The sequence below is a fragment of the Rhinoderma darwinii genome, chromosome 1 (genome assembly GCF_050947455.1).
Source record: "Rhinoderma darwinii isolate aRhiDar2 chromosome 1, aRhiDar2.hap1, whole genome shotgun sequence".
In the NCBI taxonomy this organism is placed as follows: Eukaryota; Metazoa; Chordata; class Amphibia; order Anura; family Rhinodermatidae; genus Rhinoderma; species Rhinoderma darwinii.
The window spans coordinates 587,385,256-587,399,102 of record NC_134687.1 but is presented as its reverse complement, the minus strand read 5'-3'; the positions used below and the strand labels follow the sequence as shown (position 1 = coordinate 587,399,102).

Below are 13,847 nucleotides of genomic sequence, written 5' to 3'. Positions count from 1 at the left end.
GAGTTTTGCTGGACTAAGGGGGAGCATAGGAAATTGCCCCCAGGTCCAATACATGTCACTACATCTGTAAGTTAGTGGTGTTTTTTATACAAGTACTTAAATGTACAGAAATGACAAAAAGGTATAGGTTATGCATATATAGATAATAGTCTGATATGTTGTGTTTTGTGTACCTCAGATCTCAAACTCAGAACGAGTCCCGTTCAACCTGTTCATAAGTAGGTTAACAAGAAGTTTTTTAGGTAAAATTTGTCATTTTTTGCTGCCAGTGGCTATTAATATGACGTATTATTTGACAAAGGGATTTAAAATGGATGCACTGATAATGTCATGTCATTGGGAATGGCGCAACTGTCCTCATATGTTTTCCATTGGGTGAAACCAGGATCAGAAAGGCGAGATGTTTTATCTGTACAGTCCCTTGTGCCCCCTCCTGTCTGGCAGTATCTTATGCCTTTCTCCTATAGCGATAAATTTCCCTTTTGGCAAAGCCAAACCGACACGTTGAAGGTCCAAGGACTTTTTTAAAGGACAAGGGGAAATACATTGCGTGTGGAAGAAAGGTGTTCTAGACATCAGTATAGGAAAGGCTTCTTTACAGTTAGAGTAGTCAAGCTATGCAATGCACTACCCCAAGAGGTAGTAATTGCAGATACTATATCAGCATTTAAAAAAGGGCTAGATTCTTATTTAGTGATGAATGGCATTGAGGGTTATAGGTAATCTAGCAATGAATGACGTGAACTTGATGGACTTGTGTCTTTATTTCTTTTCAACCTATGTAACTATGTAAAGGTGTTTAAAAAAGGGTCTGCATTTTTCCCTTCAATTAATTTTTTTATTAATATTAAACAAACCCTTTAACACCTTCCCGCGATTGGGCGTGACTGTACGTCCGGAATGAAAGTGATTTCACCCAATCAGAGTGGTCCCGTGCCGGCACGAGCTGTGATTGGCCAGTCAGTACTGACAGGCCAATCAGAGCACAGGAGCAGTGGTTTGCCGGCATCTCTGTCTCTGACAAGCTCATTCCTATCAGAGAGCTTGTCAGAGTCGGAAGCAAGTGAAGATTGTGAAAAAAGAACCCAAAAACCCAGCGATCTGCCCCTTTTCTGCCCTTTTGTGCCCACTAACCAGTGATCACCCCCTTTGGTGCCCACTGCTTAAGAGAAAAAATAAAATTAATATATATATATATATATATATATATATATATATATATATATATATATATTCAGTCCCCCACAGTGTCCTTCTGCCGTGCTGTGATCTGTCACCCGTCGCAGTACTTGGTCGCCATCACCCTGCTGTGTCCCTAGATTGCCCACTGCCCGATTTCCCTGTTAGGTAGCAATGCCACGTCTCATTTAGTTTTTCCCCTGGTAGGTAGGGTACCCTTACTAATTGAATACAGCAGGGTCGCTGGTCTGTTCTCATTCCACAGTTGAGAGTAGCAGTTTATTTTTTGATAAAAAAAAAAGTTTTACAAATAAAAAAGTTACAAAAAAAATTTGTTCGTTAGTTAGGTAGCAAGAGTTTGTTAGTATGGCCAAAAGAGTCTTCTCAGCCGAGGAAGCATATGAAATGCTGTGTTCCGATACGGACAGCGCGAGTGAAGGTGAAGCACAGTTCGTGCTTCCATCTTCCTCTGCATCCAGTGACTCTGAGTCTGCACCCCCCAGTCGGCGCAGAAGAGCCGTAGGTCCTGCTCTGCCTGAGCTGACCTGGGAAACTGCGGACAATTATACCCCCCAGGTGCCTGAATTTACAGCCCCCTCAGGCATTCAAATTGAAATTACGGGTTTCAGCCCCATTGATTATTTTAAACTTTTTTTTTTCAGACGCCCTTTTAGAATTAATTGTCCAGCAGACCAACATTTATGCGGAACAATTTATCTGCCAGAATCCCGACTCATTTTATGGGAGAGGCCAAAATTGGACCCCCACAGACCCAGTGGAATTGCGGAAGTTTTGGGGCTTATTTTTAAGTTTTGGTCTCATAAAAAAGCCCAGTATTAGAGACTATTGGTCCCCTGATATTTTACATAATACCCCCCTTTACCGCACAGTAATGACAAAGAAGCGATTCGAAGCCATCCTAAAGTTCCTGCATTACAATGATAATAGTCAGTGCCCACCCCCACAGGACCCAAACTTTGATAGGCTATATAAAATAAGACCATTAATTGCCCACTACTCCCAATTTTTTTCCCAAGTTTATACCCCCCAACAAAATATTTCGGTGGATAAATCACTAGTCAGCTTCAAGGGTAGACTGCACTTCAGGCAGTATCTACCCAATAAAAGAGCACAGTACGGCATAAAACTCTACAAGCTGTGTGAAAGTGCCACCAGTTACACCTACTCTTTTAGGGTCTATGAGGGAAAAGACTCCCATATAGATCCCCCAGAATGCCCCCCCCCCTCCTAGGAATTAGTGGAAAGATCGTATGGGATCTTATCCATCCTTTACTTGGCAAAGGATATCATCTTTATCTGGACAACTTTTACAATAGTGTCCCATTGTTAAAAGTTCTCTCGTCCAGATCCATCTTGGCGTGCGGAACAATCCGCAAAAATCAGAAGGGCCTCCCCAAAACTTTGCTGGGTCAGATCCTAAAATTAGGAGAGAGCAGAGCTGTCTGCAGCGACGATCTGCTCCTCCTAAAATTTAAGGATAAAAGGGACGTCCTTATACTGACCAGCATTCACGACAGCAGAGGCAGCCTTGTCCCTGTACGCAGACCCACCACCCAAGTTCCCAAACCATTCTGCGTACAGGAGTACAACAAATATATGGGTGGCGTTGACCTGTCTGACCAGGTTATAAAACCATACAGCGCCATGCGCAAAACCAGGGTATGGTATAAAAAGCTGTCCGTGCATCTTACACAGATGGCTTTATACAACGCCTTTGTCCTCTACAGATACGCTGGCAGTGGGGATATGTTTCTGCAATTTCAGGAAAAGGTCATAAAGTCCCTGATATTTGGTGACCAGGAAGGGGAGGGCAGTTCATCCGGTTCTTCCGTCAGCAGGATAATTCCCGGTCAGCATTTCCCGACAGAAATCCCCCCCCCCACTGAAAAAAAACAGAAGCCCCCAAAAAAATGCTGTTTGTGCGCCAAGCGAGGCATTCGTAAGGACACCACATACCATTGTGAGACGTGTCCCACAAATCCTGGCCTGTGCATGAAACAATGTTTCAAAATATATCATACCTCCTTGGATTTTTAATTTGTTTATTCTTCATTCACCTTTTCTGTCTCCCATATTGGCCATGACCAATTATTAAATTTTTTACTGACCAGTTCAATTTAAAATGTGTAAAAAACCACCTAAAACAAAACTAAAAATTCTCACTATACCAAGGACCCGAGGGAGTGTCTGTCTCATCCAGGTTGCAAATCTGGGTGAGAGGATTAAATCCAGCTGAGATTGGTTGTCTCAGCAAATCTTTTTTTACTGAGGCCTTTGATTTATTTTTTAGACTGGATTTTATGGAATGGTGGGTAGGTTGGTAGTGGGACCTGCCATTCCCTCTCCCTCCATTGCGGGTTTTCCAGGTTGTCCTCATTTAATAAAATTAAAGTATTTCTTATTATACCCCTAGATGAATACCTAGAGGGTTGTCACTTCACAATTTAAAAATTCTCACTATACCCCTAGATGAATACCTTGAAAGGTGTTACATTACAATCTAAATCTTCTCACTATACCGCTAGATTAATTCTTTGAGAGGTTTAGTTTCCTAAATGGGGTCACTTTTCTGGGTTTCTAATGTTTTGACACCCCAGACCCTCGGTTTTCATGACACAGGGCAGTAAATGCCATTGTAGTAGGCCTCAGATGTTGCATGGTGCTCTTTACCTTCTGAGCCCCGCCACGTGCTCAAACAGCAGTTTATCTCCACAAATGGGGCATTGCCGTGTTCAGGAGAAATTGCGTAACAAACTGTGGGTGCTTTTTCTCCTTTAACCCCTTGTGAAAATTATGAATTTGGGGCTAAAGCAACATTTTCTTTGAAAAAAATCTAAATTTTATTATATTACTGCCCAGTGTATGAAACATCTATGGGGTCAAACTGCTCACTATACCACTTGAAAAATTCCTTGAGGGGTGTAGTTTCCAAAATGGAGTCACTTTTGGGGGGTTTCCACTGCACTGGTACCTTTACAAATGCGACATGGTGCAGAGAAATCAATCCAGCACTCCAAAAGCTAAATGGCGTGCCTTCCCTTCCAAGTCCTGCCGCTTGCCAAAACGGCAGTTTATGACCACAAGTTTGGTATTTCCGTAATCTGGAGAAGTTGCTTTTCAAATGTTGGGGTGCTTTTCCTCATTTATTTGTTGGAAAAAATAAACGTTTTGAGGTAAAGCTACATCTTATTGGAAAATAATGTAATTTTTCATTTTCAATGCCTAATTCTAATGAAATCTATGAAACACTTGTGGAGTCAAAATTCTCACTACACCCCTAGATGAATTGATCAAAGGGTGTCATTTCCTAAATGGATTCACTTTTGTGGGGTTTCCTTTGTTTCGGCACCACAAGACCTCTTCTAACCTGACATGGTGCCTGAAATATAATTTAACCCCTTAAGGACGCAGCCTTGTTTTGGCCTTAAGGCTCAGAGCCCATTTTTCAAATCTGACATATTTCACTTTATGTGGTAATAACGTGGGAATGCTTAAACCTACCCAAGCGATTCTGAGATTGTTTTCTCGTGACACATTGGGCTTCATGTTCGTGGTAAAATTTGGTCGATATATTCAGTGTTTATTGGTGAAAAATTGCAAAATTTAGAGAAAATTTTGAAAAAATTGCATTTTTCAGAATTTAAATGCATCTGCTTGTAAAACAGACGGTTATACCACCCAAAATAGTTACTAGTTCACATTTCCCATATGTCTACTTTGGATTGGCATCGTTTTTTGAACATTCTTTTATTTTTCTTGGACGTTACAAGGCTTAGAACATAAACAGCAATTTCTCATATTTTTAAGAAAATGTCAAATGCCTTTTATTTAAGGTACCTGTTCAGTTCTGAAGTGGCTTTGAGCGGCCTATGTATTAGAAAACCCTGATAAAACACCCCATTTTAAAAACTAGACCCCTCAAAGTATTCAAAACAGCATTTAGAAAGTTTTTTAACCCTTCAGGCATTTCACAGGAATTAAAGCAAAGTGGAGGTGAACTTTGCAAATTTCTTTTTTCTTGCGGAATTTCAATTTTATTCATTTTTTTTTCTGTAACACAGGAGGTTTTACCAGAGAAACACTACTAAATATGTATTGTCCAGATTCTGCAGTTTTTAGAAATGTCCCACATGTGGCCCTACTGCGCTCGTGGACTAAAACACAAGCCCTAGAAGCAAAGAAGCACCTATTGCATTTTGAGTCCTCTTTTTTATTAGAATATATTTTAGGCAGCATGCCAGGTTTGAAGAGGTGTTGAGGTGCCAAAACAGTAGGAATCCCCCAATAGTGACCCCATTTTGGAAACTACACCCGTCAAGGAATTCATTTATGGTTGTTGTTACCATTTTGACCGCACAGTTTTTTCACAGCACGTATTTGAATTGGGCTGTGAAATGAAAAAAATGTCATTTTTTCCAATAAAATGTCATTTGTGATCAAAATTTCTTATTTTCACAGGGAACAAAATACCCCATTTGGTTGCCCAATTTGTCCTTAGTGTGGCAATACCCCATTTGTGGTGATAAACTGCCGTTTGGGCCCATGGGAGGGCTCAGAAGGAAAGGAGCGCTATATGTTTGTTGGAGTCCAGATTTTGCTGGATTGGTTTTCGGGTGCCATGTCGCATTTGCAGAGCCCCAGAGCTATCAAAGCAATAGAAACCAATCACAAATGACCCCATTTTGGAAACTACACCCCTCAAGGAATTCTTTTATGGGTGTTGTGACTATTTTGACCCCATAGTTTTTTCACAGAACTAATTTGAATTGGGCTGGGAATGAAAACAAAATTATTTTTTTAAAATAATATGTAGTTTTGGCTGAAAATTTCTTATTTTCACAAGAAACAAAATACCCCATTCTGTTGCGCAATTTGTTCTGAGGGCCGCAATACCCCATTTGTTGTGATAAACTGCCGTTTGGGCCCATGGGAGGGCTCAGAAGGAAAGGACCACCATTTGGCCTACTGGGGATTTTCTAGTGCGAAGTCATGTATGCAGAAGCACCTGAGGTACCAGTACAGTTGAAAGCCGCAAGAAGTGACCCCGTTTTAAAAACTACACCCTTAAGGCATTCATCTAGAGGTGTAGTGAGCATTTTGACCGGAGACCTACACCCCATAAACTGTAATGTGGGTTCTCCCGGGTATGGCAATACCCTACATGTGGCTGTTATCAGCTGCCTGGGCACACAGCAGGGCTCAGAGGGGAAAGACGAGGGGGGATAAGCTGTGCGGAGTGCATCAGGGTAAGTAAAATTGGAGTAAATTATAAACCAAGGGATGTATGATCAATTTTAAAACACTCTTTCATACAGAGCTCTGGTTATTCGGGACACGTGTCATATTGATATATTGTGTCATCCCTTATCGCCCTCTTATAGCAGACTTTGCACCTCTTTTGACTTTTTCCCTTCTTGCCAGTTTGGGGAACTTCCCCTGGAAAGTGTTGCCGCCCTGGTACGATGCGTGTGGCCCCGCTTCCAGAAGTAATGGGTGCCCCCCCTTCTTGGTCCCTAAAGATTAGGTTATTGATAATCACCTCTTGAAATTCCAGGAAAGTTCCCGTCTGGCCTGCACATCGACGTAGCACGTACGCATTGTACAAAGCCATCTGTATGATGTGCATGGCCAGCTTCTTATACCGCACCGCATGGCGCTGTAGGGCTTCAGGACTTGATCTTACAAGTCCATCCCTCCCATGTACCTATTGTAGTCCAGGATGCAGTCTGGTTTGGGGGTGGCCTTTTCTTCATATATCCTAAACCTGTAGGTATACCCTAATGCACTCTCGCAGCTTATACATCTTCACGCCATACCTTGCCCTCTTACCCGGCAGGTACTCGCGGAATTGAACCCTCCCTTTAAAATGTACCAGGGACTCATCAATAGAAATACACTTCTCGGGGTGTATGCTGGGAAAACCGGGCACTGGAACGGTCTAATAGGGGTCTCCGTTTATCCAAACGGTCAAAACTGGGGTCATCTCGGGGTGGGCACGGCTCATTATCAGTATAATGTAAGAAGCAAAGTATTGCCTCATTTATTTATTTTTTTAGGTTCCAGTTCAGTTCTGAAGTTGCTTTGAGGGGCCCATATATTAGAAACCCCTATCAAATACCCCATTTTAGAAACTAGACCCCTCAAAGTATTCACAACAGCATTTAGAAAGTTTATGAACCCTTTAGGTGTTTCACAGAAATTTAGAGCAAAGTAGAGGTGAAATTTACATTTTTTTTTTTGTCAGAAAATCCTCTTTATACCATTTTTTTTATAACACAAAAGGATTTATCAGAGAAACGCAACTTAATACGTATTGCCCAGATTCTGCAGTTTTGAGAAATATCCCACATGTGGCCCTAGTGCGGTAACGGACTGAAGCACCGGCCTCCGAAGCAAAGGAGCACCTAGAGGATTTTGAGGCCTCTTTTTTATTAGGCACCATGTCCGGTTTGAAGAGGTCTTGTGGTGCCAAAACATTGGAAACCCCCCAAAAGTGACCCCATTTTGAAACTAGACCCCTTGAGGAATTCATTGTAGTTTTCTTGGGGTGCATGCGACTTTTTGATCAGTTTTTATTCTATTTTTAGGTGGCGTGGTGACTAAAAAACAGCAATTCTACTATTGTTTTTTTATTCTTTTTTTTTTACAGCGTTCACCATGCGCTATAAATAAAATATTCACTTTATTCTGCGGGGCGATACGATTACGGCGATACCATATGTTTATAGTTTTTTTTTATGTCTTATGGCGTTTGCACAATAAAATACGTTTTGTAAACAATCATTCACTTTTTGTGTTACCTTATTCTAAGAGCCATAACGTTTTTATTTTTCAATCAATCAAGCCGTGCGAGGACTTATTTTTTGCGTAACGAACTGTAGTTTCGATCAGTACCATTTTTAGGTACATGCAACTTTTTGATCTCTTTTTATTCAATTTTTTGAGAGGTGAAGTGACTAAAGAATTGTGGTTGTGGTACGGTTTATTATTATTTTCTTTTACGGCGTTCATCGTGCGGGATAAATAACGAAATAGTTTTGTAGTTCAGGCCGTTACGGACGCGGCGATACCAATTATGTATAGTTTATGTGTTTGTTTATATATTTTTATTAATAATAAATGACTGATAAGGGAAAAGGGGGGATTTTTACTTTTATTACTTTTAAATCTTTTATTTTCTTATTTTTACACATCTTTTTTTAACTTTTTTTTTACTGTATTACTTTGTCCCACTAGGGGACTTGAGGGCAGGAGGCCCTGATCGCTATTCTAATACACTGCACTACATGCGTAGTGCAGTGTATTAGAACTGTCAGCTACTCACTGACAGCAAGCATAGTGGGTCCTGACGTTGTCAGGACCCACTAGGCTTCCGTCTATGGCATAGCCGGACGCCATTGTTTGGTGTCCGGTTGCCATAGTCACCATCGCCGGCCGCTATCGCGTAGCAGGCCGGCGATGGCAGCTTAACGCCTAAAAAGCCGCGATCTCTATAGAACGCGGCTTTTAAGGGGTTAATCAGCGGGGACACAGCGATCGGTCCCCGCTGTAGGAGCTGTGACAGCTGCTGAACAAGACAGCAGCTGTCACATCTCGTGTATGTGTCGGGAGGACGGCCGAAACGGCCGTTACTCCCGTGACGTACTATTACGTCATGGAGCGCGAACGATACAGCTGCCATGCCGTAATAGTACGTCAAGGAGCGGGAAGGGGTTAAGAAAGGGAAGGTCCAAAAATCCTCTAGGTGCTCCTTTGCTTCTGGGCCTTTTGATTCAGTCCAGTAGCGCACTAGGGCCACATGTGGGATATTTCTAAAAACTTCAGAATCAGGGCAATAAATATTCGGTTGTGTTTCTCTGGTAAAAACCTTCAGTATTACAGGAAAAATGGATTAAATTGGAATTTCTGCAAAAAAAAATGGAATTTGCAAATTTCCCTTACACTTTGCTTTAATTCCTGTGAAACGCATAAAGGGTTAAGAAACTTTCTAAATGCTGTTTTGAATACTTTGAGGGGTGCAGTTTTTAAAATGGGGTGATTTGTGGGGGTTCCTCTAAAGTAGACATATGGGGAATGTTAGCTAGTAACTATTTTGTGTGGTATAACTAGCTGTCTTACAAGCAGATACATTTGAATTTAGAAAATGCAAATTTTTTTCAAATTTTCTCGAAATTTTGGTGTTTTTCACACAAAAATATTGAATATATCGACCAAATTTTTTCACTAACAAAGTACAATATGTCACGAGAAAACAATCTCAGAATCGCTTGGATAGGTAAAAGCATTCCCAAGTTATTACCACATAAAGTAACACATGTCAGATTAAAAAAATGAGGCTGTGTCATATGGTCCAAAAGTGTCTGCGTCCTTAAGGGGTTAATGTGGGAGTCAGAGAAGATGTTTGTGTTGTATAGACCACACCCTCAACCTAATGCCCAAGTAGTGCACATGAACCCTTCATCAGATCCAAAAATTAATTTTGGCCCCTTACTTTAGACTATTAATATAGAGCTGTACTACCTGCACATGCTAAAACGAGGAGAGGGCCTGGGCTACTTCTGCAGGGTGGGATGAAGCGACATGGCCAGCCAGTGTAAAAAAAAGACTTCCCTGCCCCCTCCTGTGCGCTGGGCATATCACCAAATTGTGTCAGCCCAGTACAAACTAGCCACCATTCCCAAAAATAAGTCTGCGAAGAAATTTAGTTTGAAACGGTGTTGAAGTGTATGTGTTATATATATCCGTTTACAGAACGAGAAGTTGTCCTGTGCCTTATACAATGTAAATAGGTCAGGTGGTTATGCTCCGCTAAATAAAAATTGTACATCGGTTTACAGACAGAGAAATCTAGTTTTCCCTTGCAACACTGTCACCCAATAAATCCTTGCTATAAATTACAGGAGACTTTCAAGCATTGTAAACTGCATTTTGGCAGCAGTGTTCAGTCTTCTAATTGTATCGTGCGGTATGTAGGGTAGCATACATTCCTATTGTATGAATAGTGGGACAACTCCCTTTTGTGTGTTAAGTTGTACCAAGTGAAATCGTATTCTGCTTAAAGATTGACATTTCCATTCCATGTAGTTACCGATTGCAGCTTTGTTTGTTTATTTTGTTGTTTTTTTATCGTATTGTGATATGTTATAAAGTTGGAATCTGAGTGGTAAAATTTCATCCTAAACTACAACACCTGGAAATGTAAATCCCAGCATTGTCCTCATGTGTGGAGTCCTTTTAATAGTTTATGTTTTAGCAGCCTGGCGGTTCAGTGGTTATCACTATCGCCTTGCAACGCTGGGGCCCTGGGTTCAAATCCAACCAAGGGCAACATCTCCATGGAGTTTGTATGTTCTCCCCGAGTTTGCGTGGGTTTCCTCTGGGTACTCTGGTTTCCGTACAGCGCTGCGGAACATATATAAGTAACAGAAATAAATAATAGCCCTTTCTGAATTATCTTAGCCTAACAGATGCATGAATATGTGACAACCATGATGGTGCTCATACGGGTTGTCTCTCTGTTCTCCATAGAATGATATAAATTTGCATGGTTATTGTATATAACCCTGCATAACGATGATTATTAAGAAAATTAGGGAAAGCCCTAGGATTTTTCTAAATTTTGAACTGCTCACATAGTCTTAATTTAATACCTGCGGCGTACGTTTTCTCGCGCTCGCTATCTTTCTTGCTCTCTTTCTCGCTCTCTTTCGCTCTCGCTCTCGCTCTCTCTCACTCTTTCTCCCTCGCTCTTTCTCTCTCGCTCTCTTTCTCGCTCTTTCTCTCTCGCTCTCTTTCTCGCTCTTTCTCCCTCGCTCTTTCTCTCTCGCTCTCTCCCTCTCGCGCTCACTCTGTGTAAATGTCAATTTGAGCGTACAAGCTGGTTGCAATGAAGGTAATGTTAATGGCAGTCTCTGTCTATTATATCTTCTTAAAACGAGTCTGTGTGGTCTTCTAGGGAATAAATGGCACGTCATTCTGCAGAAAGAACAGTGTTATTGGAGTAGTTCTACACACTAAATTATGACTAGAATTGACGGTCGCACATTCTCTGTCTCCGTTCACCTCCATACATGCAGAGCACATGCCTGGTTGACATCTAAATCATGTTGTTTTTTTTTTTTTTTAGTGCTGGGAAGCTGAATCTTCTTAAGCGCTGTTCACATCTCCATCGCAGAGTGTCATTTTTACTGCATAAAATAGCGCATGCAGCGCTATTTTGTCTGGCAAAATTCGGAGAACCATGATGGAAGCCCAACAGAACACATTTAAAGAGGCTCTGTCACCAGATTATAAGTGCCCTATCTCCTACATAATCTGATCTGCGCTGTAATGTAGATAACAGCAGTGGTTTTTATTTTGAAAAACGATCATTTTTGAGCAAGTTATGAGCAATTTTAGATTTATGCTAATTCGATTCAGAGGAGTGTATGACGCTGACCAATCAGTGTCATACACTTCTCATTGTTCCAGCCCATTGTTAGAGTGTGATTGTGCAGTGAAAGAAGCTGGGCTGGAACAATGAGAAGTGTATGACACTGATTGGTCAGCCTCATACACTCCTCTGTACAATGTCCAATTGGTAAAAAGTAAAAACCCGCCCAGTTGGTCATTAAGAAACGAATTAGCATAAATCTAAAATTGCTCATAACTTGCTAAAAAATTATCGTTTTTCAAAATAAAAACCACTGCTATTATCTACATTACAGCGCCGATCACATTATGCAGGAGATAGGGCACTTATAATCTGGTGACAGAGCCTCTTTAAGTCAATGGGTTCCGTAATGCAATGGGTACGACACGTCCCTTTTTCTTGTTGTTCTGCTCCTAGGATGGAAAACAGAACGCAGATGTGAACATAGCCTTACATGTTTTATGGTTTTTTTTGCTAATCCGGTATATTATCTTGTCACGTAGAGGTTTATCAAGAATATAGTAAAATATCTTCTTTCTGGATCTGGCTTTTTACATTGCATGCACACGAGATTCACGTGAAGAAAATTCTCCTCAAATAGAGAACTGATGGTATATAAATGTTTATGTATATAACCATTGACCCTAAAGATGCCCATACACATTAGATGGAAGTCTCCTGAGCCCGCCGATGTCGGCTTGACCAGCTGACTAACTAATGTGTTTGGTGATGTACCAACTTCTCTGACTGCAGATGTTGGGTGGAACAAAGGATCCAATATACTTCAAATACCAGATTATTTTTTCCTCCGATAGTTAAGCATCTGCTTGAGGTGTCTGGTATGGGCTTATTCCCCTCTCCCCTCTGAAAACACATGCACGCTCACTCAAATCTAAAGTGCATGTGTAGGGGGGAACAGTTGTTAGCCAAACGAACGTTCGGCCGATAGCTATCTAACGTGTATGGTTCGCTTTAGATGCCGGTGTAGCATTGCTGAGCTGATCGCTTGACATAATTTGTAGTGATTATATGTACATAAACATCAGAGACAAAGCAATATATCGCCTTCAGTTAATTCAAAATCGTGCAGCCTGGGTTAAAGGGGTATTTCCATCACACAAAAGTGAGGGCAAATTTTAGTGATATGCCATCATTTTGTGATCGGTGGGGGACTGACCCCTTGAACGCCCATCGATCCTGAGATGAATGGGGCATCGGCACTGCTTTAGTGCTGCACTCCCTTCTCTTTTTCCCTGCACATCCGCATCCTGGCCACCCAATGCGTAGAAAACACTTAGAAGGGGACGTAGCATTACATCGGCGATGCAGCTTTTTCTTTCTCCGGATCGGTGGGGGTCCTGACAGTCACACCCCCACCAATCACAAAGTGATGGCATATCCTAACGATGTGCCGTCACTTTATGTGATGAGAATAAACCCTTTAATAACCAAATAGCCTCGACATGCTCCTGTAACACCAATCCTTTGCTCACTGGAAAGTTTTACTTGTTGACCTTTAACGCTTTTAACAACTTAGGCCCCAGCTACTTGAAAGAACTACTGAAGCCCCACACTCTTTTTCCCTCAACTTAGATCAACAGGCATGAATAAACTGTCCATACCCAGTATCCACCATAACACATTTGGAGCCAGATGCTCCTGTCATGTAGCCCCTGCTCTCTGGAGCTTATTACCTGGATCAATCGGAGATCTCATCCTTGGACACATTTAAGATAGACGCAAATCGCATCTTGTTCGCTTTGGTGTTTGAGGGCAAATAACACACTCGCTCTCTGCCCAGGATATTGTAATAAATTGATCAGTTTACTCCTGGACCGTGCTGTGAGTTACTCCTGAGAAAAGCACATTACAAATATTTTTTACCTCTGATTTTCCAACAGACTAGAACTAAACCTAAAATTAACCGTTAAATGGCACGTTAAACCCTACTACATCTGTATAATATGTGAAATAAAGCTAAATGCTGAAGAAAATGGCACTCATTTTTTTACACACTTTGGTTTTATAAGAAATGACTGCACCGACTGTCTAGCAATAGGGACGTTGGACCTGAGGCAATGGCTTGAAGACCAAGCAGAAAGGACTTGGCTGACTATTTAAATAAATGCCAAAAAACCTGCTCTGTCTTTTGACCCTGTACTTGAGATCTGACCTTACCCACTGCAACCTTGACAATGTGCCAACTACAAAGAAACGGTGGATATAGTATTGTGAG

The 13,847-nt window shown here is 41.3% G+C and overlaps 1 protein-coding gene across 4 annotated transcripts in view; it reads left to right on the top strand.

Annotated features, from left to right (window-relative positions):
* The window catches only part of ARL15 (ARF like GTPase 15), a 329,406-nt gene that overhangs the window by 200,102 nt on the left and 115,457 nt on the right, over window positions 1-13,847 (top strand). The window lies entirely within an intron of this gene.